Raw genomic sequence first — 26,715 nt, forward strand, 5'->3', positions numbered from 1 at the left:
TTCGCAAAAATCAAGCACTAGGCTTCCTTTTGAGTTTTTCCCGGCGTGAAACACTTGGGATCCTTCGTGCCGCGAGAGTAGTCTCGTTTGTATGGAATGTGTGACTTTATTTTTCTATAAAACTCCTTATGGCTAGTACTCTGTTTATTTTTTCGGTAAACTACCAAGGATCAAATTATACACTTTTTATTATTCTTGTGAATAATACGCATTGCCGCACGAACCGACGTGGACTGCAAAAGAAGCTAAAGTCAGTCAAATGTTGCGAGTTGCCCGGTGGTTCTCGACGCAAAAATGCTAAACCTTTCAGTAAACGTACCAACCTTCCTGTCTAACCTATCAAACCTCCCCTCGCCCCCTCCTTTCAGGGTGGGTCCGCGCCCCCAATAATTTCCAATTAATGACTGCCACATCATCCCGTAACATCCCTCTCTACGTAAGATTATATGGGTGTAGCGAAGCTCATCATGGTGCAAGCAGCTACACGACCGACCGAAACCAACCCGGTGGTCAAGGAGAACGATGGGTGTGCATGGTGGGCCAAACCGTGGAATTCTCCATGACTTCTGTCGCTAGAGTCTGCAGAATCAGGTGGCAGGTCACACCAGTACAGTGCATTTCATATCGTTTTGGTCTGTCTAGCTTTGTGTGACCCGTCAACGCATGCCCTTGGACGTGCACACAGCACACTGAGGAAAATATCCGGTGTTTGGAACCCTGCTTCTGGTCCTCATGGTGCGCTGGATCTTCTTATAAGTACGCCATTGGCATTGCTTCCAAGCACAGCGAAAACACAAGCACGTCCTTCCTTCAAAAATGGCCCTCGTCAAGAACGTGGTCTCGTTCCTGTGCGTGATCGTGGCGTCGCTCGCGTTCGCCGTGCAGGCCGTGCTCGCCGCCAGAGGCCTCGCCCCAGCCACCGGTACGTACAGTCAGCTCTCACCCTGTGCGTTCGGTTTATTCAGTTTACATGGTTCGATTTATACAGTTTTTCTGTTTGTACGGTATTAATATTTCAGTAAATATGGTATGAAATTAAAATACGGTTCGGTTTCGGTATATACCAAATTATTTCGATATAGTTTCGGTATATACCATAAAAACCAAAGTTGACGCGAATTTGGAAATGATGTAATAATAATTAGCAAATTTATGACTCAAAACACATACTATTCTACACAAATAGTATATGACTATATATATAAGTATATATGCATGCATTGATTCATCTGTTGATGATTAAGGACGTGCTTAGCATTTTAAAAATAGAAAAATGACTATGTTACAAGAAAAATTTACGTGCTTAGTAGTGCATTTGACTCATGTACAAGAAAAATGACAACTTGTATGGTTGTTCATCTCAAGAAATATAAATTTATTTTTTACTTCGGTTTATTCGGTTAACCGTTAGGTTTTCCGGTATATACCATAAAAATTAAGTTCAAATCGGTATGAAAAGTTCATACCATACCGAAACCAGAAACCATAAAAACCATAAAATTGATTCGGTTCGGTTTATTTTCGGTATGGTTTTTCGGTTCGGTTTTTAAATGCACAGAGTGAGTCAGCTCTCAGTCCCAATACTTTCTTGGTTTTTTCAGCGTAGGAAATTTTTGTAACCCGGTCTGACGAGATGCCCTGTGTGCGCGCGTGGGCTCGAACACCATTGCAGGTGCTTTAAGCAGCATGAATTACACGGTTGATCCGCCTAATCCCCCTTGTGTAATTGGTGTTACTTACTGTTCGAGCGGCCCACCCGCACATTAGTATCCGTGAAGATATAGGCGGCCTGGGAACCACACTTGGAGGCAGGTTGGAGCTTGGAGATCGATACAAGTACTGTCCAAGCATGAATAAATTAGCTACTGAACACTAGTCTTTGTTGTTGATACAAGCATAGCGATGTGAGACTATCTATCGTTGTGTTTCCCTTTTTGAATAAACGCCAGACAGCGCCACGTGATTATCTATAATACCAGGAGAAGAAAAGCCATGCCGTGTTTACGCGGTACATTTCTCTTTCTCTGTGTGTTGGTGTTGTATCTCGCAACAAGTAATATGTGTTTTAAGTGTCTCCATACGTGAGTCTGATCTTCTTTGGTTGATGTCTCTCTCCTTGCACACTATTTAGGCTTCCAATTTTAAAACACTACAACTCATGCTTCCAGCAACCAAGATTTTTATCAGAGTTTGTATTACCGAAAAAGATTTATTCTTGATCGTGCGCTTTGAGACTTTTGTGGCAAACATTGTAACTGGACTAACTTCCAAACGTTCTGGTCTTAGCATTAGATCCGAACTATTCCCTCGATCCGCTTTTCCCGTTCGATCCTCAATCCACTTTTCCAGTTCAATCGATCCGCTTCTCCCGATTGATTTTTACAGGATAGCAAAAAGAAAATGCGAGTTCAGGAAAGGGGGATTGATTTTTACAGGATAACAAAAAAAAACCACAAGTTCAGATAAAGGAGCCTACATGGCACTCGAACCTTGGTCAGGTAGAAAAGCGAGTTGCTACTTAGACCAATTACCAGTACACGATGCCCACATTGTCATTAAATGTTTGGAAAACAAACCTTTTAAACTGTTTTTTTTACTACTGTCCTAGTACATAGAAAGGTATCTTCCTGGGTTTTTTTTCGGTGCATGGATGAAGATCTAATGTAAGTACGAATCTTTAGGGTTCTTTAGGAATATGGCTTTATGGAGTGTGCCCACGTGTTTGTGTGTCGTACTTTTTTACTTCGAATATGAACGTGTTTTGCACGTAAGTTCTTTTTTCGGGAAGTTTTATATGTAAGACAACAGGTCCGTAGTGTGTAAAATACCGTGTTATTTACAGAAAAGTTACTGACTGTATGTTTCAACAACTTTTTTCTCCTGGATCCAAGTTACCATGGGGTTGTACATAAGTTATCATGTCTTCAGTGCATAAAATACCATGATATTTACACAAAATTTACTGAGTTTGTTTCAATGACTTCTTCCCAGGGTAAAAAGTTACCACGGTGTTCATTACGTAAGTTATCAGGTTTGCAATGCCATGAAATTAAACAGAACTTACCACAGGATGTTTTGACATTTTTTTTCTCCCCCGGTCAAAGATTCCATGATGTTTGTACACAAGTTATCAGGTTTGCGGTGTGTATAATCACCATAAAATTTACACAGGATATGTCAACAACTTACCCCCCCCCCCCAGCAATCATAATTTCATAGAAGTTACCGGGGTATGTTTCAACAACTTTCCCGCTCCCACTCCTTGGTAAGGGCTGGCACAATGTTTATTGTGTAAATTATCATGTATGTGATGCGTAAATTACCGTGCTATTTACATAGAAATTAATGCGAGTATTTTTGACAACTTCTCCTCCTAGGTCAAAAAGTTTTTCATGATATTTGTATGTGAGTTATCAGGTATGCGGTGCATGAATCACCATGAAGTATACGCACAAGTTACCGGGGTACTACCTCCGTCCGGGTTTATATGGCGGGCTAGCACCACATCGTTGTCTGTTTTTATTAGGCCGTTCGTTTCGAATGTTGTTCCACAAGGGACCCTAGATGTGAAAAGGTAGGATGCATGCAATGTTTACTCCGTGACTAGTATTGCGTCCGTTGCATGCGGAGAAGACGGACCAATGCATGAGATCAACATAAAAGCGAGCCACTGCATGTGGTAATTAATAGCACCGGGAACAAAAGATTTTGCATGCACGTTTGCTCTGCCTTGATCCTGCTGATGCGGTCGAGGGGAACTATAATCCCGGATGGAGGTAGTATGTCACAACAACTTTTTCCACGAGTTGAAGTTACCATGCCAGGGGTCTGTAAGTTATTAGGTATGTAGTGTGTAAATTACCATGCTAATTAAACATAAGTTACCATTGTATGTTTCAACAAACACCCCTAGCTGCCCCGTCAAAGTTACCAGACTCGGGGGTACATAAGTTATCAGCTATGCACCTGTAAATTACCATGCTATTCACACAGAAATTATTGGGGGTAGGGGAGGGGGTTATATTTCATCAAAAAAAATTCTCACCAAAAAAGGTAATTGTGGTGTTGGCGCGCAAGTTATCAGGTCTGTGGTGCCTAAATTATCATGTTATTTCCATAGAAGTTACCGGGGGTATACCTTATCAAAAAAAATTCTCTGTGTTAAAGTTACCGAGGTATTTGCACGTAAGTTGTCAGATCTGCAATGCGTAAATTATCATGATATTCACAGAAAAGTTATTTGGGCTATATGTTATCAACTTTTTTTCTAGGTTAAAAGTTACCGTGATGTTTGCACATATTTATCAGGTGTATGGTGCTTAAATTAACAAGCTATTCACACGTAAGTTATTGGGTGGTATGTTTCAGCTACTTCTTTCGTCCCGAACAAATGTTACCATGATGTTTGTACATAAAAGCTATCATCTCCGCGGTGCGTAAAATCCCATCCTTTCGAGATGACCGGCCACCTCCCATTCGCTAACATCTCCTACCTCTCGGACGTCATATCATGTAGAAGCGTCTCACATAACCAACATCGTCGTCATCGTCATCTGAGCGTTAGCAGAGATGCCTACTTCCATGATGAAGTGGAACCACAACTATGCACTAGAGAAAAACTCATGAAAAAAACCCGACAAATGTAAGCTTGAATGGTTAGTGATGCTAGTAAAAACTAGGGTCAAAATGTTTAGCTTTGTACTAGTATTTAACACAACATGGAGCGTGCTAATGCGGTTAGTGCATTAGGATATTTCACATCCTGTCGTGAGGTGCCAGGTACGAGTCCCCTCATGCCCCTTTTTTTATAGATGCTAAAAAACCAGAAGTGGGCAGGTCATTGGTTCAGCGTGATTTCCGAGCAAGGAAGTGGGAACGCATGGATCTTCCCTAAAAACACGTCCGCGTGATCTCATCGAACGATGTGTGTTACGTTTGAACTTCTATCGAGTCCCTTCGCCAGATCCGTCAGATGCGGATCAAACGGTGGCTGGGTCGTTCGGATCTAACACTAAAATCCGAACGTTCGGAAATTAGAAATTTCGTTGTAAGAATTATTTTCTGGTAAATGGGTCAGTGTTGGGCTTAGTTTGTTTTACAATAAGCTTATTATATACATTACTGTTTATCTTGCTCAAGCAAATATCATATATATGCTACAGTTGATATATCATAGATAACAGTGCTAGATGGCCACCCAAATCGGTTGCACAAAGCAGATAATTTTTTCCTGAGTGGCTGCATCCATAGTCTACAACAATTTCTATTGGGTTTTACCAATGTAAGAAAATAGAAGAAAAAACCGAGTGTACAATGTTCTTTATCTATTGTTATAAGAGCATCTACAACCGGCCCCTCAACGCCCCCACCCCCCACAACCTATACTTTCGGGCGGACGGCCCAACCACCGCGTGATGCCAAAATCACACCCAACCGGAGCCCTCAAACCCAACACAAACGTCTAGGTTGCCTGGCACCCCTCATACCCAACCCGTATGTCGGTCGTACGTGGCGGATGGGACCCATGAGGAAATCCATCAGCCCGCCAGGTGGTCACCGGTCCACACTAACACCACCGTTCCAGTGCGCTGCCTGACGGGCGAAACACATCAATTTAAGCCGCTCCGGCGAGTGTTAAACCCTAGCCGCCAAAATTTCCTCCCTATCCCTCTCGTCCACACCGCTGCCTTGACCCCATCCACTCATCAGTCCACTACAACCCCGCGATCCGCTCGCCACCATGGTCCGCACCAAGGTCACTACTACAAAATGCTAACCCTAGAGCTTTGGGCAGATATCCATGCAGAGCAGCCGACCATCCTTGAATACATTCAGTTTGAGCTCAAGGTGGTGACCAATGACCGCTTTATCCACAAGGCTGACGTGAAGTAGGAGAAACTCTTCAGGGACGAGGATGACAAGGAGGAGGAGCCAGAGGTTCGCCCAACCACCGGAGTAGTTTGAAAATGATAAGTGTGGTTGGAACGGCTGAGAAATGAGCGGTGACAGGGTGTTATCCGTGTTACGCAATCTCCGGTCCACGAACACCAGCATTTTCAATCGGCCTACGCTACCAGGCACAACCGGAGAGCAACATTGACTTACGGGATGCCTTGAGCCCTCTCCCCCTAAAATACTAACATGTTAGAAGAGGAGACCCCTGCCCTTATAAATGTGTTTTGCCTCCTACCACAACCAACAACCGATGAGGAACTAAACCCAACAATCTGTGCATTCTTGGGGGGTCACATTAGTCAGCTCCGTTTCTAGATGCTCTAACACTTCGACACAATCTAGCAGAATTGTCATGCCTGGGTGTAACACCGCAGGTGTTTTAAGGTATGGGTAGCAAGAACATATACCATGTGTGGATGAGAGTGCACATTCTCGACACAGTGACAACTGGTTCGAAACAATCTCACCGTTCTCATTTTCTTGGAGATCCATGGCATTCTATTTTTTATACCAAAGGCATCATCCAGCTTGATAAAATAAAGCAACATCATGCAATACAACCATGGCACCACACCAACTTCATATTAGAAAGCTCAACTAAGACATAGCTCAGACATAATTAAGATCAACAGTACATAACATAAAAGGTCCAGATGCATATTAGATAAGACAAAAGGGATGAGCGCTAAGCAAAAGCACCTAGCACACGGCAAACGGCACAGAGAAGAGGCACGACAAAGGTCCAGAGGCACGTTAGCTCCTCTTCAGCTCCACAGCATCATTCATCAACTCTTCCATCAGCGTGCTGATCTGCCTGCATGCCCACTCGATCCTGCTGCTAACCTTCTCAAAGTTAATCTAATCGATCGCTTAAAGATTTATGATTTCACTCTCTGATCCAGAAACCATCATGTTTGAAGTTATAGACTCGCAACTCGTCTAAATGTGTCGCTTCCATATAAAATGAACAAACACAAAGAATATTCCTAGAACTTACAAAGTGCAAAAGCTGGGATAGCTTCATAGTAAGATAATCCAATTTACATTCCTAATATTTAAGAGAACATTGATGCTTATTCCAAATGTTGATTTCTTTATGTTTGTTTACGTAACTAGCACTGGTATCAAAAAATGTCTTACATTATGGGACGGGGGGAGTACCAATTAATATATAATAAGTAGTGAAAATCATTTATGCTATATATATTTGTTGCCCATGTCTAAAATAGTACTCAGACCAAGGTTTTTTTATTTCATAAGCAATTCAGACCTAACCAAAATATGCCCTATGTGGATCCACTTCTGAAACCATTCGGTGGACGCTCGGTCTATAGAATTGGTGATAACCATAATTCTTAGAAAATAAATCGGTGCCGCCACCAAGAAATATCCTTGATAATAGGGGGAATTACTTGAAGACAACATCAGTATCATCACCATGGCTCTCCCCAACAGAGTGCGGATAGTATTAGCTATGTATAAATCTCTCTTTATGTACTTCAGTGTCCAGATCATACGTACATGATTATAATTACCAGTGCATTGTTTGCATAGTTCCATATGTTACCACTATATTGATTGTGAAATTGATTTGTAGATGTATAATGTATCTGTATTAGTTTGATCTTGCCATTATAAGGTGATGAGACAAAAGCGAGAACACTGTCACTAGTAGAAAAAGGGCCTATTGTCCCGGTTCGTAAGGGTCATTTGTCCCGGTTGTTGAACCGGAACTAAAGTGTTGTTACTAATGCCCTAGGCCTTTAGTATCGGTTCTTACACAAACCGGGACAGATGGGCCTCCACGTGACCGGTGCGGCGAGCCCAGGCAAGAGGCCCTTTGGTCCCGGTCGGTGGCACCAACCAGGAGTAATAGGCATCCACGCGTCAGCATTTTAGGGGCTGGGGGTTTTGTTTTAAAGGGGAGGGGGGTTATGGGGGTTTGGGGGGTTAATTTAGGTGTTTCATATATTGTGTTAGCTAGCTAATTAATAGAGAGAAGTTTCCTCTCTTATCTCCGTGCTTGATCGATGCTACGTACTATACGTATAGAGAGGACTAGACATGCTAGCTAGTAAGCAAATGAAGGAAATAGAAGATCGTCATGAACATATGCATACAGAAAGAAGTGATATCGACCACCTCTCCTTCTCTGAGAGATTGGTCGAACAACAAGTTCTCGTATATCTATCCGACGCTACTGGCTACATATATACAATATAATTATCTCTTACAATATAATCTCCTAATTATATATGAACTCAGGGTCCACATGGTATTCTCCGTCTTTATTGATCACGTGGTCAAGAAAGAATGCCGCCAATTCCTCTTGAATTGCTCGCATACGATCTGGTGGTAGGAGTTCATCCCGCATCCTATCTAATTTGAAGAAAGGGGTCAATACATATATATGAATAAATGAAACTCAACACCAATGATGGTAATAAAATAAAATTGTGAATATTATTATTTGCGCACTTCATATTGTTTGTCAGAGTAGCCCCGCTCACAGGTTGTGTGGCGGATGGACTCGCAAACGTAGTATCCACAGTAATCATTCCCGGCTTCCTGCCACAACCACTTTACAAGAAATAGAGGTCAATCAAACTGATAAGCAAGCATGCTAAATGGTATTGATGAAACTAGCGCGCGCTTGAATCACTAGGAGATGCGCGGAACATGCTAGTAGTACTTACTTTCGGCTGTTTAAATTGCAGCTTCTTCGGCAGTCCCGGAGCTTTTGAGGTGAATTTTGTCCAAACCCTGCCAGCCAAAAAAACGATTACTTGATATCAGGAAATGAACAAAGTTGCCGATATGGTGCGATAATGATCGATTTAACTTACTTCTCGAGCATTTCAGTCATGTCCGCATACTCCTTGGGATCTTTTCGTCTCGAGTCTAAGACGGTTACTAGTCCCTTCTCAAGCTTAATCTCTAGGAGAATATAGTGGAAGTTGCGCACGCATGCATAATTCATCAATTACATTACTAGCTATAACTTGGACTAATAAGGGAAACCGAATATGCACAAGACAGTAACACTCACTTGAAGTTGTAAGGAAAGAGTATTATATCTTTGTTTTCATTTATTACCAACGATCGTAGCAAGTTGTCCTCGGTCTCTCTGGCCTTAAATTCAACCGTATATGTATCTATGAGATTTGTGTTAATAAACCTAATATCACCGATTTGTCTTTTCTTCAATTCGGCGATCTTCAATCTACATAATATAGTAAGGATAATTATAAATACATGCAATGAAAGAGCTGACCTATATATAGAGACTTAATGACAGAAGTAGTACTTACAGACAGTAGCAAGTGACCGTTAATTTATCGAGGGCATGTTGATTGAAAAACTGGAAGAACTCCACAAATGGAACATTCAACAGATCAATTCTAACGAGGTCATGCTCCTTTTTAACTCTCAGCGCCAAAATATTCCTCCCCCTAGACTCTCTACAGGTTTTCATGTACAAATCATGGAATCTTCGCATCATCGTTGTTAGAGAGCTTTCATCTTTGACGAGAGGCTTCCCGTACTCATATCTGTGTTCGTCCACCTCCAAGAAATCATAATGTACATCGTCGTGCAGGTAATCTCCAAGATTGGTATAACCGGGCACCATCCTCGGATCATTAGCGACGATATCGCTAGACACCTTGAGCGGGGGGGACGACTGGTTTGCTTGTTCTCTGAGCTAGGAAATTTGTTTCCCAGCTCGTCGTTCTTTTAACCTTTGATCACTTCTAGTACTTCCCGACCGCTCCGCTTCGATAAATGACTTTTCAACAATGCGCTCATAGTTGCCTTTCGACGGAGACTTTGGTGGTTTCGTCAGGGAAGCCAGAGTGTGATTCTCTTTCATCGGATCTGCCTTCTCCTCTGGAGGTGGATGTTTCATTGCTTTCACCCCTTCAAAGAAGTTCTTCACTTCGGCTCGCACGATCTTCGTGTTTTCCTCCTGGCTCCTCTCGTATGATAACTTCTCTGGAGTCTTCAGAGAAGGACCGAATCTGTATTGCCTCCCGCCTCTAGCCGTACTGCTAGACGCCGGAGCAGACAGAGCGGCTGCGGTTGTCTTCTTTCCTTTCTTACGAGGCGGAGGAGAAGGACTACGACGCGCCGGAGCAGCCGGAGCGGCGGCGGGTCCCTTCCGCCCTTGCTGACGAGGCGGAGAAGGAGGAGGCTGGCCGCTCGGGCGCGCCGGCGCAGGCGGAGTGCCGCCACGCGCCGGAGAAGGAGGCTGAGTGATGACCCACAAGTATAGGGGATCTATCGTAATCCTTTCGATAAGTAAGAGTGTCGAACCCAACAAGGAGCAGAAGGAAATGATAAGCGGTTTTCAGTAAGGTATTCTCTGCAAGTACTGAAATAAGTGGTAACAGATTAGTTTGTGATAAGATAATTTGGAACGAGCAATAAGTAACAAAAGTAAATAAAGTGCAGCAAGGTGGCCCAATCCTTTTTGTAGCAAAGGACAAGCCTGGACAAACTCTTATATAAGAAAAAGCTCTCCCGAGGACACATGGGAATATCATCAAGCTAGTTTTCATCACGTTCATATGATTCGCATTCGGTACTTTGATAATTTGATATGTGGGTGGACCGGTGCATGGGTGTTGTTCTTACTTGAACAAGCATCCCACTTATGATTAACCTCTATTGCAAGCATCCGCAACTACAACAAAAGTATTAAGGTAAACCTAACCATAGCATGAAACATACGGATCCAAATCAGCCCCTTACGAAGCAACACATAAACTAGGGTTTAAGCTTCTGTCACTCTAGCAACCCATCATCTACTTATTACTTCCCAATGCCTTCCTCTAGGCCCAAATAATGGTGAAGTGTTATGTAGTCGACGTTCACATAACACCACTAGAGGCTAGACAACATACATCTCATCAAAATATCAAACGAATACCAAATTCACATGACTACTAATAGCAAGACTTCTCCCATGTCCTCAGGAACAAACGTAACTACTCACAAAGTATATTCATGTTCATAATCATAAGGGTATTAATATGCATAAAGAATCTGAACATATGATCTTCCACCAAATAAACCAACTAGCATCAACTACAAGGAGTAATCGACACTACTAGCAACCTACTAGTACCAATCCCGGACTTGGAGACAAAAATTGGATACAAGAGATGAACTAGGGTTTTGAGAGGAGATGGTGCTGGTGAAGATGTTGATGGAGATTGCCCTCTCTCGATGAGAGGAGCGTTGGTGATGACGATGGCAATGATTTCTCCCTCCCGAAGGGACGTGTCCCCAGCAGAACAGCTCTGCCGGAGCCCTAGATTGGTTCTGCCAAGGTTCCACCTCGTGGCGGCGGAGTCTCGTCCCGAAAGGTTGCTTATGATTTTTTTTTTCTCATCAAAAGACCTCATATAGCAGAAGATGGGCATCGGAGAGCCAACAGGGGGCCCACGAGGTAGGGGGTGCGTCCAGGGGGGTAGGGCGCGCCCCCCACCCTCGTGGACAGGTGGGGCCCCCTCTAGTGAACTTCTTCCACTGGATATTTTTTATATTTTCCAAAAATGGCTTTCGTGGAGTTTCAGGACTTTTGGAGTTGTGCAGAATAGGTCTCTAATATTTGCTCCTTTTCCAGCCCAGAATTCCAGCTGCCGGCATTCTCCCTCCTTATATAAACCTTGTAAAATAAGAGAGAAGAGGCATAAGAATTGTGACATAATGCATAATAACAGCCCATAGTGCAATAAATATCGATATAAAAGCATGATACAAAATAGTCGTATCACTGAGTGCCCTGATCACTCGCCAGAGGAGGAGGCGGAGTGCCCTGACTCGCCGGAGGAGGAGGAAGAGGCGGAGACTACAAGAGGACAGAGCTTTTGTAACATGCACTTGTGTTACAACATGTCCAAAAACGTGTTACTGTGCCATAGAGTAACACATTTTGAGATGTGTTACGTTAGGCCATGTTACTAGATGTATCCATTGTCACACATGATAATTGTTCCAATACGCCAAAAATGGTGTTACAATTATGCTATAGTAACATGTATCATTTGTGTTACTAAATGCACCAGTAACATGTTTTTATAACTATAGCAACACATGTCGTAACATATTTTCATAGATATAGTAACAGCAAAAGTAACACTTTTTTCTAACTCTCGTAACATAATTGGTAACATATTATTCTAGCTGTAGCAACACAATTTCAATCACCCTAGTAACACATTTGGTAGTACAAACATAGCGGGCCTAATATAGTATGCTAGAGCGCATAGCTATCATTTTGCATTCGCTAAATATAGGTCGGTCATGGTTTAAAGTTTCCCACGTAAGGAAGTGAGGAAGAGACACGTCTCCACTTCATTCAGACAAAAATAAAAGTATGTTTTGTAGTTCACAAGGACATTCCAGAGATCAAATCCACATACATAAACACATTGCACATTATAATAAGATTAATGTTGAAAGTCAAAACAATAGAAGTGCACTATTAACAACATCATCAAACTTGAACAAAAATTTACTACACAAGTTTTCAACCTTAGTAATCAGTATCAAACAGAGTACTGCAAATACATCATCTTGCATATCAAATCTACTTCGTATACATCAGTATCTTCCACATTTTTATTTAGCTTCCTCTGCCACAGAGTTGTCCAGTCTGCATGTTACATTTGATTATTGCTATTATAACCACAACTTCTGCCACTTCCCACGCAAAAAAAAACATATCAAAACATTTCGAAAAAATCTAAAACTTCGTGAAAATGATTATCAACAAATGTTATGGGGGCTTGAAAATTTTGGTGGCCAAATAACATTCGAGGAGCTCTCTACAAAAAAGACAAAATCACTGAAAATTAGTCAAAATGTACGTGCACTGTTTGAGCAGATTTTGCAATTTTGTCTTTTTTGTAGAGCGCTTCTCGAATGTTATTTGACCATCAAATTTTGCAAGCCCTCATAACATTTGTTGATCATCATTTCCACGAAGTTTCATATTTTTTTTTGAAATGTTTTGATATGTTTTCTTGCGTTGGTGCACCGTGGGTGCACCGAAAGTGGGTGCAGCCACTAATTTCTCGAAGTATAGTAGAACATAGTAAGAGGGAAACACTAGTACCAAAGGCAACTGATGGAAGGCTATGTGTTGGGACAAACCTCGGACCAGCTCGCCCTCCCTCGCTCACGGACAGAGGTAGAAGATGGAGAGCAATACACTGTGTTTTTTCAGGCGACGAACGGCATTGCCGCATGAACGGAGCCACGCCGCACGAACGGGCGCTTCTTTCTTAGAGCTCAAACCCTGGCACGAACCAGCGACCAACGAGCAGTACAGGGGTGTTTTATACTACCCAGGTGCGCACACCCACACATGCCCCAGCCACCACAAAGTCAGGCACCCACTAACCGGCCTAATTGCATGCACTAACGAACTCATCCGGCTAACTTATCCTAACAACCTCAACGTACAGCACTTTCGTACTAACTGAAACGTAGCTCTCGCGGAGCCTCCCTGGCGATCCAGTCTCCTGATTATGAGCACGCCCGCTCGTCCGCACGATCTGGATTCGCCACTTCTCCGCATATCCACGTTCTCTAGTTGCTGGCTCGCGCGACGACTCGGCCGCACGCACGTCAAGATTATTTTCAACAGGCTACACAGAAACTATGGTTGGCACTTAATAATCAGACATCTAAATGATGGTTCATTTAACTTTACAGTAGGAAGCGACTACCAAAGGGCAAATGCATCTGACAAAAGGCTGCCGAAAGCACAGTCGTTAATTACTCGTATATATTACGGCGATGGTGCACTTAAAGTTGCATACTAAGAGTACAGAACTTAATGCATTACTCCAGAGCATGGTTAATTCCTCATATATATATTACACGATGGTGCGCTTAACTTGGCATGCTAAGAGAACAGAACACAATGCATTACTACCAAAGGCCCACGAAACTACAGTTGAACATGCAACTGAGTTGATTAGATTTCTGGCCAGCGCAAGGACAAGAAACTCTGGCAAGCACTCAATTCAAACAGATATGAGGAGATACAGTGAGTAGTACTGCAGAAATCTGTGCTAAGCCGAGATCTCAACATATGAAGAACACCCAACCAACCTGAGTGTTGTTCTTGATGCTAATTTAACAAGGGCCCGTGCTGAACCCCTTTTCCTTCTTCCCCTGCTGCGACAACAGAAATAGAGAAGCAACGACCTTGTTGGTAGATGTCATGAGAATGCATGTGGCTCTAAGTTGTGAGAGCTGTCTACCTCCGCCATCTGTTTGACGGCTGGCTGAAAGAGCAAAGACCGGATATGTACACACATAACAAATCAAATCAGCTGCGAAAGTGAGGAATATATTGCTGTAGGTTTCTTCATTTATTTACCGAAAGCACAAATGGCCATAATGCATCTAACTCATCTATTTATTTAGGACGACACTACACGAGCAGCCAAAAGCCAAAACTCGACGCCACACAGTGTTGCACCGAAAGACTAGGGAGCGAATGTACCCACTCTAGGAAATCCATAGCCTTCTCGTGCCTTTTTCTGTAAGCATAATAGGGGCACAAAAACCTCCTCCTCGGGGCCTGAAATAAATAACTCACAAAAGGAATAATTAATCAGATATTCTTCAAGGAGTAAGGGAGTGGACCTAGTAATGAGAAATTATTCTATCAACTCGCTATAAAATGGTCAAAGATAATGAATATTCAAAACTAATAATTGCTTTATTCTATCAACTCGCTATAAAATGGTCAAAGATAATGAATATTCAAAACTAATAATTGCTTTTTAAATAAATGAGAGAAATAAATACAATCCCTATTATATAATAATACACTAAAAAATATGATTCTCCAAGCACCGGACATTTATAATGAAAATTCAGGAGAAAATGTGAGATAGACTTATAATGGGTGGGTAAATTTATCCAATATCTCATTTGTCTCTAGAATGATAACCAATAACATTTTCCTTAAATAATTGACCTAGATAGATTGGAGACTTTTGACACAATCAAATAATACGCCAACAACCTTTCAATCTTCATCAAACACAAGAGCTCCAAGATAACAGTGATGATCAGGCTTAGCACCCAATGAAAAGTGAAATTCATCAATATGCCTGATTAAAACCCTATAGTTGCATGCAACCAATATACAATTTATAGACAAAAAAATAAGATTAGGACATCTACTTCATGATTCTTTTAATAACTGTTGGGTTTCCAAATCTGATACGGAATAGATATAGAGTCGGCCCCATAAAACATTCTGGTAAGTATTATAGGCTGATAAGCATTTGGAGCGGTATTGTGAGAGAAGCTAGTCAGTGATATATATTTTACAAAAATAGAATTTCAAAACTATTTAGGAATCTTAGTTAAAAATATTTCATTTTAAAACATCACATAATATCACATTTGAATAGAATATAATAACATCCGATAATACAACGCACAATCGATAATATCACATTTGAAGAGAATGTATTTACCATGAGCATAAATTGTTTCTGCCATTGATTTGATAATCCAACTGCATAGTTCTTGAGGTGAAATATTAGCTAAATAAATCAACATAATTAGTAAATCAAGTCATGTTTAAATATTTATACCAAACTTTTATACTTATATAATTTTTTTATAAAACTAAAAGCTAATATATCACATATAACTTAGCTAGTATATTTAATTATGTGATAATATTTTCAAATGTAATGATAGATAAACTTCTAATGTCTATCTTGAAACATAAATTCGTTGTACTAATCTGTATTTTGTAATAATAGTTACTTTCTTTGAGTCATTATCGCTTAAAACAAATTTTCCACCAATGGCATTAAATGCAAGAAAAATAATATAAAATCACATGTATTCACGATTAAGTTGTAAAAGTTGGACGAATATAGTGGGTATATGTATGTATATCCTTAGATATAACTGTAGATATATGTAATGTGTATGGTACAAGAAAATATTTTGATAGCAGTATCAGGTTTAGAGTGAAGTATAAGTAAATAGAAAACTCTAGAGTGTAAGGTGTGTTTATGATTTGTTGTCACTAATCAATGGCATGTTGCTTTACCTATTTTTGCTGAGTCAAATATGTCTTACATGTGTTTTTAGGGGGGGGGGGGGGGGGGAGGGGGACATGAGGCAACTCAAGGCTATCAACTATCGTGCTCTGGTGTGCCTGCATTTCGGCACAATGTGGCTTACATGTTATAGTGGGTTCAATAATAAATTGATAATCTGTGTGTGGTCAATATTTGGTATTGAAATACCATCACTTATAAAAATTGTTTCAAACATCAAAATGACACTGATTCTACTAATTTTGCACACATACTATTTGATGTTTAAAATATTTTTCAAACTTATGTCTAATTTTTGATTGTTTTTTTCTATTATATTATCATTTTTGATACATTTTATAGCCTTTTATATATTTTTATGGACTAACCTATTAATCTACCGCCCAGTGTCAGTTAATCTTTTGCGTGTTTTCGGTTTCACAGAAAACCAATATCTAAGATGGACAGTGCAAATTTAACATGAATTTTTTCGGGCAACAAAGGACAAGGAAGCTTTGGGAACAAACAAGAGAGGCCATAGGGGTGCCACACGGCCAGGTGTGTGCCGAGGTCCTAGGGCTCGCCGCCAGGGCGAGTGAGGCCAACTTGCACCGTCTTTCGATAATTCCACCTGAACTGGTTTATTCTTTTTTCTTTTTGTTTTTTTACTTTCTATATCCTTTTCATTTTATCTTTTTCTTTTCTATATTCCTTTTCCTTTTACTTTTTCGTTTCCTTTTTCATTTCCGCTTTTCTATTTCATTTTTTCATGTTTGCTTCTTCTTTTCATTTTTTTTTCATTTTCTATTTTCAATTTTTCTTTTTCCATTGTGCGATGATCTTTTGAATTCGTCAATTGTTTTTTGAAATGCTCAATGATTTTCGACATAGTGAACTTTTTTTAAATAGTTAAAAATATTCCTATTCGTGAACATTTTATGAAATCATTAATATTCTTCTAATTTGCTAACATTTTTTACATATTTGATACATGTTTCTCAAATTGTGAACATGTTCTGAAATTCACGAATTGTTATTGAATAGACATTTTTTTGAAATGTGGGAATGATATTTAAATTTCTTGAACGCTTTTTTGTTTTTATTTTTTTTTGCATGCATGAGCATTTTTTTGAAATTTTGAACATTTTATGAATTGGAGAACATTTTTTGAGTCCATGAAATTTTTAAATCTTGGGAACAATTTTTTAAATTCGTAAACATTTTTGGAATATTCTGAACATTGTTTGATGCAAGATTTTTTTTTTCAAATTCATGAACATTATTTTATCACAAAATTTACTATGAATTTGTTAACATTATTTTATAAAAAATCACAAGCATTTATTATGTCATGTATATTCTTTTAATTCACTAACGACTTTTTGAATTCATGAACATTTTTTGAATTCATAAACATGGTGAGTGGTGCAGTAGCCTTGGACATCCGCAAGCGCATCGACGCTCTCATGGCTTCGGAGAAGGACAAGAATATCCATGTGCACCACTCCGACTACCGCGTGATGTACCCAGCCGCGGCAAACATGCTCGAGTTAGCGGCAGACCTCAACACCGGCACCGACACCTGTGAGCAAGGGTTTCGCGCACTAGGCGTGACTTCACCAGTTCCCAGGGAGCGCACACCTCCCCCCCCCCCCCCCCCCCCCCCCCCCCCCCCCCCCCCCCCCCCCCCCCCCCCCCACCCCCATCCACCCACGCGCCCCTCTTCTTCTTGGGCTGGCCCATGTGCGGGCTGGGAAGCACATTATTTTTTCTGCTTTTCTCTGTTTTAATTTTTTTTACTTTTTGAAAATAATTTTCGATTTCAAGAAAAAGTCGCAACTTGTGAAATGTTCATGAATTCAAAATTTGTTCATGATATTAATTTTTTTCGGGAAATGATAAAAGCTCAAGGATTCAAAACAACTGTTCACCGAATTCAAAACATGTTTGCAATTTCAAAAGGAATGAACATTTTTAAATTTGGCAATTTTTTCATAATAACAAACATTTTTTGTATTTGATGAACAAATTTTGAATTCAATATACATTTTTAGAACCTGATGAACAAACATTGTATTCAGGAACATTTTTGGAAAAAAAAATGGATGAAAAAATTATTTATTCAATGGACAAAATTTAAATTTGATGAACATTTTCTGAAAATATATGAAAAGTTTGGAATTTGATGAATTTTTTGCAACCAATGAACATTTTTTATATCCAGTGCACAAAAATTGAATTAGATGAACATTTTTTAAATTTGATGAACCAAATTTTTTTCACAAACTCTAAAAGAAAATTACAAAAAAGTGAAAAGTCAAAAAGGAACCAATTTGAAAAAAAATGTTTGTGTATTTGAAAAGTAGTCATGATTTCCAAAAATTGTTCACAAATTCAAACGATGTTCTCGAATTTGAAAAAAGATGTTTGCAAATTGAAAACAAAAAAGAAACAAAAAATATTCACGAATTGGAAAGGCTTTCTCAAATTAAAAAACAAGAATACAAATGAAAAATGAAAAAATGAAAGAAAAAAAGGAAACAGAAAAGGAACAAAAAAGAAAAAAAAGAATGAAAAAATCGTATGAAAAAACACTGTTTGTGGATGGTTTTAGAACCTTCCCAAAACCAGTTGATGGTGAATCCCGAAAAGTGGTCCGGCTCATAGAAATTCCAGCGAGCGGGAGGGGGGGGGGGGGCACGGTGGCTCCGTGGTGACCTATTCTCCGTATAGGAGCCACCGCTCCTACACGTCAACGTGTGTCCTGGGCGAACAGCCACCATCTCGGCTTAGTGGGCCGTTGGCTTCCCTGTTGGGTTTCCAAGCACCACTTCGTAGAACAAAACATTCAAAGATGGCTGGCATGGGTTTATTTTCAAAAAGTGTTGGCATATATTGGGGGACAAGTTGATAGAGGTGGTGCATAATGGTATTAATAATCAGGTAATTCCAGAGGTTTGGAATGACACTATCGTAGTTTGAATTCCTAAGATCGATAGGCCCGAGCAAATTACACAATATAGGCCTATTAGCCTCTGTAACGTTTTGTACGCGATCTTCTCGAAAATGATAGCAAGCCGACCGAGAAGAGCGTTTGTTCTATCACAGATAAAGTCAGAGACCATCAACTGATCATTGTCTCGTTTTAGATTGGCAAAGTAAAAAATGCCCAGAGACCATCTAAAAAGAACCCAGAGTGTAGATACACATACCCGCTGGAGCTCTGCTGCTCCTAGCTATCAAGAAAAGTACGGACATGGTCGATCTGAACGCTTGAATTAGAGTTTTGGGCGACTTTCTGTGGAACATCGCCGCTGGGTCCGTGGAAAATTCCATCACTGCTACCTTTCTCCGACAGTAGTGTTTTGGCCTATGTAACTGCGTCTGACCTGTCTACGCATGCCCTTAGACCTGTACACGCGCACTGGTCGCACATGGCGAAGCTACCTTACCATCAGCAGGCATATAAATATGCCAATGGCATTGGTTCCAAGCACAGAGAAAACACACGCCCCTCTCTTGCTTCAACTATGGCTCACCTCAGGACCTTTGCCGCATTCCTGTGCGTGATGATGGCCTCGCTCGCGTTCGCCGCCCAAGGCGTGTTCGCTGCCAGAGGTATCAAACTCTCTATTTCATTTGCTTAGTTGTCCACAGTTTTTCGCCGGATCCGAAAGAACAAACTTTCAGTTCCAGTGTTTAGTGTCCCTCTTTTTGCGTGATAAATTGTAAGTTAATCTGACAAGGTCCTGCTTGCCTGCTTGGGTTGAACGTCATTGCAGCTGCCAGCGTGAAGCGAGATAACTATGGGGGTGGCTGGGGCGGCGGTTATGGGGCACCGACGGGGCGACGCCCAGGTTATCCTCCTTCAAAGTAGGCCGGAGGAGATCGGTTCTTGGATCACAGGAATACAAATATGCCGAAGGATGAATAAGTTTGTTTGCCGAGCGTGTACTCGGTGTTGATATAAACATCGTGATGCATGATAACCGTGTATCGTTATGTTTCCATTTTGAATAAACACCCTGGAGTGGCATTTGTGCTTCCCGGCAGCCAGAGTCTGTCCTGGTCCTATCTACTCATTGAGTAGCTTCATGAACGAAGTTATTGTGTCCCACAAAAAAAAGTTTTTGTACTATAAAAAATATGTAGCAAGCCTGCTATAGTGGATTTGAAGGTTCGTCGCTATTTAGTATAGCCCGCTATTTAAAACATTGGCAGGCACTTGCGAATTTCGTCCATGTTTGACTTATACCTGGAACGGGCACACGGCAACATGGGGTTGGTTCTCATAACACTTCACTTTTGTTGCATGTCGCAGCAAAACAGAGCGAGCCAAAAGAGAAAGAGAAATGTTTATGGCCGGGCGATCGGCTGAAGCTTGCGTCGGTTGCACATGAGTCGTGGGATCGTGGTCTATCATGCGTCTCCAAACATCTTGTTCTCGTGCCGATCGCCTCCTTTTGCGACGTGTGTTCCCTGGTCCGACGCTCTTTTGTTCTCCCAGCCACTACCACGTGCCCCTCACACCCAGCGCAATCCGATGTGACGTCGCTGGAGTAGGACGAGGCCGCCACGCGATGACAAACCAGCCCTGCCAGCCTAATACACGACATACGTGCCAGACATCCCATGGCACCGCCGGAGAAACGCGGACGTAGAAACACGTTCATGCCGGAATCGCCAGTAGCATGCACGCTCCCCGCGGACCTCATACTGGAGATCGTCGCGCGCACCAACCCCTCCACCCTCATCTGCTGCGCAGCTGCCTGCAAGGACCTCCGCCGTGACATCTTCTCTCCGTCCTTCATCCGCCGCGTCACCCAACAAGGTGGCATCCTGTCTTCCCGTTTCCTTGCCTACGTCTACACGAACAAAGATGTCATGCCCGCTGCTGCATCCTTCTGCAACGGCCATCTGTCTCGCTTCAGGTCACGCCACACCGCCAACCTCTTATGCGAATACGAACCCATGACATCGCATGGCGGCCTCGTCCTGCTCCAGCGACGTCACATCAGATTGCGCCAGAACAAGTCCAACCACCTGTGCGTGTATGACTTCATCACGGGAGACCGCACCTTCTTCTCGGCTCCGTAGGGCATTCCAATAGATTGGGATTTTATCACATATGTTCTTCTCACCGCCGCCGATGGCATTGGCTGCCCATTCAAGCTAGTGGCCGCTGATGTGGACTCCAACCTCGATGGCACTGGATGCAATATCAGAGTTCTGACCGCCACATCGTTAAATGTTGGCCACACCAGCTGGGGACCTGTAACTTATGATGGTGACATCGACCCCACCTTAGGGTCACTCCAAAGAGAACGCGACGGTGTCGTCGTTCATGGAAGTGTTATCCACTGGCTTGTAGTATGTGGTTATGATAAAATACTCACCTACAATGTCCACAAGGGGAGTTTAGACACGACGAAGCTCCCGCCCGTCAAGTGCCAAGAAAGTCAGCGACACCTAGGGAAATCGCCCGACGGGAAGCTGCGGTTGCTTGTCACTGACGGGTTCACGGTCTCCTCTTGGCTACAACTCAACGATGGTGAATGGGAACGGGAGGCCGTAATCGATGTGGAGGAGAAGCTATGGTCGTTGCATCCCTACATCCCTCCAGGCGCTGTGATAATTGAGTTTGAGGGCTCTGGAGAGATGAGCAGCGCCGTGCTGCTGAGGATGTGGTCTAATGAGTGGCCTCATGGTCTGCTCATTATCCTTGACTTGGAGACGAAGGAGATGCGCAGGCAAGCCAAACGTCTCGTGTTTAGCTCCTTGATGTTTGAGTTCGACTTATGTGAGCGGTTGCTAGCCAAGAAAACATTTTCCGAGGTATATTCTCATGGCATGTGTTGCCATTGAGTAAATTAGGGGATCAGGATGCAAATGCATACCCAATATTCAAAATTCTTTTGGGTTGGTCATTGTAAAACTCGTGATGTAATTGGGCCGGGAGGCCCATTGGCGGCTCAGCCAGTTTCTTCGAGTGGGGGGGTGCAGGGGCGGCGAGCGGAGCGGGGATCCGTTGGCCAAGAAGCAGAAGCACAAGGGGGATGGCACGGCGTCGCTGCAGCTGGTGGCTGGGCCGTCGGCTTCGAAGGGCTCGGCTGATGCCCCGATCCCAGTGGAGGAGGCCGACGGGCCGGAGTGCTTCAAGTGCGGCAGGGTGGGGCACTACCAAAACATGTGCCACTACAAGCCCCTGTGCGTCGTCTGTCACGAGGAAGGGCACGCGTCGGCGCACTGCCCCACGCGGGGTCGGCCCCTGATGTTGCAGATCATGGGCAACGCCATTCCTAGCGAGGGCTTCTTCTGCCTCCCTTTCGTGGAGACGGAGGGCGAGGAGGTCCGGGCCCCGTTGGTGGCGGACGCGGCGATCATCTCGGCGGCGCCGGGCACGCTGTCGATCCCCATCTTGGAGGCGGAGCTCCCCCACCTCTTCGAAGGGGAGTGGGATTGGCAGGTGACGGCCATCGGCATCGACCAGTTCTCGGTCGTCTTCCCCAACAAGGCCATGCTACGGATGGCGACCCGCAGCGGAAAGCTCTACCTCTCCCTCAACAACATCATGGCGGACATCAAGGATCTGTGCCAGGAGGAACCCAAGGCCGAGATTATGCCGGACGTGTGGGTCAAGCTGTGGGGTGTGCCACCCAAGCACCGCCGTGTGGACCGCCTTATGGCCGGGACGGTGATGATTGGGCGGCCCATGAAGGTGGATCCAGCGTCGCTGACGGGGCTGGGCCCAGTACGGATGCGCTTCGCGTGTCGCTCGCCGGCCAAGCTCAAGGGCTACGTTCAAGTATGGTTCAACAGCGAGGGGTTCACCATTCGCCTGGAGGCCGAGGCGGGCGAGCTGCAGGGCGCGGCTCCCCCTCCCCCGCCACCAGCCAACGTGGACAAGGGTCCGAACGACAAGGACAGGGACCTCGATACGAGCATGGGGGATGACTCCTTCGACACCGCCACTTGGGACAAGCTTGGGCTCAAGGACAAGGACTCCCAGGACGTGCCTCCGGCGGCGGGTGCGGCGAAGGACCAGGAGGAGCGGCAGGTGGTAGTGGGCAGCAACGAGTTGGGTTTCAACCAGTACGGCTCCAACATGTCCTGTGATTCGGTGGCTACGGTGGTGGATGAGCCTCGGGCTACCGCGGGACGCTCTCCCAAGGCGCCGTCAGGCCTCGGGGTCGGTGGGACGAGGCTCCACAAGAAGCCGGCGGGCCGCAAGACTCCCTTCGTGGCGCCGGCGAGCCCACCCTCGGGCTGTGGGAGCACGCCTGCCCCGCAGCGGCCGGTGGTGATGGCGTTGGCCTCTCCTGGGGGTCCGGCGGGTGGTACCCCATCAGTCATCTCCCCTCCCGCTTCTGATGCGCTTCAAGTGGAGGTGACAAAGGTGGCGCCCGTTTCTACGGCCAAGCGCTCCAAGGCGGTGGTGACGTCCACGGCGACGCAGGAGCGGGCGAGCTCCCGCCTGAAGGGTGCCAAGGGCAACCTGCCTGCCCTCCAACGCGCCCAACTCCTGCAGGCCCAGAAGAACCTGGAATCTGAAGGTAATCTCGTGCCCCGTTTTACGATCTTTGACGATTATTCTGATGAGTGCTTGGGGGGTATCTTAGCGGATAGTGGTGTTTGGATGTCTGACGAGGGGGAAGCGCGCGAAGTGCTTTCTCTTATCCGTGCTAAGGAAATCGCACAGGCCGCGCTCGCCCAGGCAGCGTTGGCCCGCGTTGCGCCAGCAGCAGAAGAAGCAGGGGCTTCTCTGGTGACTGTTGCGCGGCCCGATCAGGAGGACATAGCAGCAGGGGCTGCGCCGTCCCCCTCCAACCGTCGTCTTGCCAAGACACGGCGCGTGGCCAAAGCGGTGACCGCTCGCGGTATCCGCCTCCGCAATCGCATTATCTAATGCGGTACATATTTTGGAATATCCGAGGCTTCGGCCACGCTGGGAGGCGGACCCAGTTAAAAGAGTTCATTCGAAACGAGGCGATCGACGTAGTTGGCCTGCAGGAAACTATCAAGACCGATTTGAATCATCGGGACCTGCTAACTGTTGACCCGCTGGAGCGTTTTGTTTGGCATTGGGTGCCGGCGGTCGGGCACTCGGGAGGCATGTTGCTAGGCATCAACCTAGTTTGCCTGGAGGTGGTGGCATGGGATGCTGGTCGCTTCTTTCTGTCGGCCCACGTGCGCCACCGTGCAACTCTCCGCGAGTGGGAGGTGATTGTGGTTTACGGCCCGGCCGATCACTCGCGTTCGCTCGAGTTCTTGGGAGAACTCCAGGCAAAGGTTGCGTCTTTGGGCACGCGAAACCTTCCTCTGCTTGTGGGAGGGGATTTCCACTTAATCCGTTCGGGAGCGGATAAAAACAACGGTAGTATTAATTGGACAAGGGTGTCCAGTTTTAATAGTGCAATCGCAGCTATGGCCCTTAGGGAAGTGGCTCGCGTGGGGGCACGCTATACCTGGACCAACAAACAACTTACACCGGTGCGGTCGGTTTTGGACAGGGTTTTTATGTCCTCGGAGTGGGAGGCGTTGTTTCCTCTTTGCTCCTTGCACGCCGAAACGAGGATAGGGTCGGACCACGTCCCCCTCATTCTCTCCTCGGGGGAGGAAAGGCTAAAACGCAGTCCCCGTTTCTTCTTTGAAACCGCGTGGTTAGAGTCTCCGGACTTTGAGCAAATCTTCCTTTCGAAATGGGAGAATTGCGTCGCCCGGATCGGGCGCGTACGCGGGCCGATGGAGTTCTGGATCGCTGCAGGCGCGGGCTTGCGTGCGGCCCTTAAGGGGTGGGGGGCTAACCAGGGGCGCGACGATAAGTTGCTTCGCTCGCGGTTGACTGCGGATCTTGCTCAGATGGACGCTGTGGCGGACGTGCAGACCTTCTCGGAGCAAGACTGGGCTCAGCGCTACGCGCTTGAGGCCCAGGTCGAGTCCCTCCTCCGGGATGAGGAGGAGTACTGGCGTAGACGTGGAGGAATCAAGTGGACGCTCAAGGGTGACGCGAATACCCAGTATTTTCACGCCTATGCAAATGGTCGTCGTCGCAAATGTGCAATCCTGCGCTTGCAATCCGAGCAGGGGCTCCTTTTGCGGCAACAGGATATCGTACGTCACATTTACGATTTTTACATCCATCTCATGGGTTCCAGGGAGGAATCCCGTGCCCGGCTTAGGGCGGATGTGTGGGACCCTGCGTTGCGGGTCACGGAAGCGGAAAATGAGGGCCTGGGCTTGGCCTTCACCCTGGAAGAGATTGACAAGGTGACGCTGGGCATGAAATCCGACACCGCTCCCGGGCCGGATGGGTGGCCGGTGGCAATGTTCAAAAGGTTCTGGCAAGTGCTCAAAGGGCCTATTTTTGACGTTTGCAATGGTTTTATGCGGGGAACGGTAGATATCTCTCGCCTAAACTTTGGGGTTCTCTCTCTGATTCCCAAAGTTCCGGGCGCGGATCATATTAGGCTCTTTCGTCCCATTGCGTTGATTAATGTTCCGTTTAAAATTTGTGCGAAAGCTTGCTCGACACGCTTGACTCCGGTAGCTCATCGTATTATTAGTAGGAACCAATCGGCCTTTATTCGGGGGCGCAACATCTTAGAAGGGCCGCTGGCCCTAAAAGAGATTGTGCACTCCCTTAAACGCGCTCGTCAGCCCGCGATCCTACTGAAACTTGACTTCGAAAAGGCTTACGACCGCGTGAACTGGGAGTTTCTCCGACAGGTTCTCCTGGACCGGGGATTCTCGTCGGTTTGGGTTCACCGTATGATGCAATTGGTCTCGGGAGGCCAAACGGCGATTGCGGTGAACGGAGAAGTAGGGAACTTCTTTCGCAACAAGCGTGGGCTGCGGCAAGGGGACCCAGCCTCGCCGTTGCTGTTTAATTTTGTGGCGGATGCCTTGGGCGCCATGCTAGACAAAGCCCGTCTGGCTGGCCACATCAGGGGAGTGGTTGACAACCTGATCCCGGGGGGTGTGTCACACCTGCAATACGCGGATGACACACTCCTCCTTTTCGAGCCTGACACTCACAGTATTGCAATGGTCAAAGCCATTCTGTTGTGTTTCGAACTCATGTCGGGGCTTAAAATCAACTTCCACAAGTGTGAAGTAGTGTCCATAGGGATGGACGCGGCCGAGAGCCAGCGGGTTGCCAACTTGCTCAATTGCAAACTTGGCCAATTTCCGTTCACATACCTCGGCCTCCCGATCGCGGCGAAGACGAGTTCGATCGCTGATTGGGAACCTCTCACCTCCAAGGTAGCGGATAGGGTATGTCCGTGGAGAGGGAGATTTATGTCTTCAGGGGCTAGACTAATCTTAACCAACTCCAGCCTCTCATCCTTACCTATGTTTGCCATGGGTTTGTTCCTGCTGGCGGACGGGGTACACACTAAGTTGGATACCCCGCGGTCCCGCTTCTTTTGGGAAGGAGCGGGCCCTAAACGGAAATACCATATGGTTAAATGGCAGGCCGTTTGCAGACCTAAAGCCCAGGGGGGCCTTGGGATCATCAACTCCAAGCTGATGAACATTGCACTCATGTGCAAATGGATCTGGAAGATGTCTCAGGGTGAGACTGGTCTCTGGATCGACCTTCTCCGTGCGAAATACTTCCCGAATGGGAATTTCTTTGAGGCGGCCCCCCGTGGGTCCCCCTTCTGGA

At 44.9% G+C, this 26,715-nt stretch overlaps 2 long non-coding RNA genes across 2 annotated transcripts; both read left to right on the forward strand.

Annotated features, from left to right (window-relative positions):
• The first annotated feature begins 643 nt into the window (after positions 1-643).
• On the forward strand, positions 644-2,078 carry LOC125549408. Its single transcript, XR_007301332.1, has 2 exons — positions 644-922; positions 1,673-2,078. It is a non-coding gene; the product is annotated as an uncharacterized LOC125549408 (long non-coding RNA).
• Positions 2,079-19,521: 17,443 nt separating this feature from the next.
• Positions 19,522-20,093, forward strand: LOC125549409. Its single transcript, XR_007301334.1, has 2 exons — positions 19,522-19,664; positions 19,829-20,093. It is a non-coding gene; the product is annotated as an uncharacterized LOC125549409 (long non-coding RNA).
• Positions 20,094-26,715: the final 6,622 nt, after the last annotated feature.

Source organism: Triticum urartu, chromosome 3, assembly GCF_003073215.2.
Source record: "Triticum urartu cultivar G1812 chromosome 3, Tu2.1, whole genome shotgun sequence".
NCBI classification, from domain to species: Eukaryota; Viridiplantae; Streptophyta; class Magnoliopsida; order Poales; family Poaceae; genus Triticum; species Triticum urartu.